Source organism: Hermetia illucens, chromosome 1, assembly GCF_905115235.1.
Source record: "Hermetia illucens chromosome 1, iHerIll2.2.curated.20191125, whole genome shotgun sequence".
Lineage (NCBI taxonomy): Eukaryota > Metazoa > Arthropoda > Insecta > Diptera > Stratiomyidae > Hermetia > Hermetia illucens.
The window spans coordinates 221,729,743-221,731,098 of record NC_051849.1 but is presented as its reverse complement, the minus strand read 5'-3'; positions in this window follow the sequence as shown (position 1 = coordinate 221,731,098).

The following is a 1,356-nucleotide window of genomic DNA, read 5'->3' as shown; positions in this document are numbered from 1 at the left end:
TGGCGGAATATATTTCTGAAATCATTGCGTGCTAGATCTTCCGCTTCCCGAACCAGTGGCATAATAAATTCCTTTTTGTCACGGCGTCACTACGCTGAACTTCTCAGTATTTTGCTCGGTATCGGTCAATAGAGCATCGGAGTTAATAGAGCCTTCGAAGCCCTTTCGTTAATTGATCCATTTCCATGATTCTGCAGTTAGCCAGTTCTTATGAGGCCCCTTCGGGGCGTGGTCGACGACTTGATTAGCACCCGTGAAAAGAACATTTTCCATGGTCGTCCAATGCTCATCGATATTCTCAGTTGCTCAATATATCTCCCATCTGATTCAAACGACAACTAGATCATAAAAGCGGTCGATATTGAACTTGAGTGGTCGCAGCTCTTCAACCCCACCAGAAATGGCGGAAAATCAGACGTTGATCCCTTTCAAGGCCTCTTTTCTTAAGCACATCCAGGAGAAAACTCCTAAAACTATTGCTGATCGCAAAGTGGCCAATCTAATTGCTCGTGTGGTGTCAGTCAGTTGACTGATCAACACCAATGATGAAACCGTGAAATTTGCAGAAATCCACAAACATCCCACCATTATCGTTACGGTCGCCAAGACTATGTTTCTCTATCACATGTGCGAGCAAGGTGTTGTCAGAAACCACCTTGGCATTCAGGTCACCCATCACGATCACAATGTCACCCTTAGGAGGCCTCTCCTGAAGTGCATGTAATTGCTCATAGAAAACATCTTTTACCACTATATGGAAAGTGTGGGTTTCTTTATACTTTACTTAGGCCCAGAATATCCAGTTTATACCGTTGGAATTCTCGCCCGAGTTACTCTCAGTCTTGGGGAGTTTCGCAAAATATAGGGGAATAATATAGACACGAATCGCTATCTCGTTAGCGTTGCGCTCCGTGCCCGAATATCACCTCGGCTCCAGAACACGGCTGCAGATCCTGCCGCGCCACACACTTATAGGAAGGGAATAAATGCCGCATTAAAGGCTTAACTAGTGTATTTGCCTAAAAAGAAGAACTTTGAGGCCGTTGATAAATTCGCTATAACTTCAAAATGCGTACATCCGAGTGTGGCGCCAGAAAACAAGAATTATATGTCAAATAAATGATAGATAGGAAATCAATCGCACGAAATCCTAAATATATATATATATATATATCCTGCATTTTACTGACGTTGAATCCAGTAAAAATATCTAAAATCACGGCTTTACCGGTCGCTTGGAAAGACCGGGTAGAATCAAACCTGCATAGGCTTGTTGAGAGACAGACAAATGAGGAGAAGCTGATATACTCCCCCCCCCCCCCCCCCCCTATTGAACCTCACTACTCCGACGGGCTC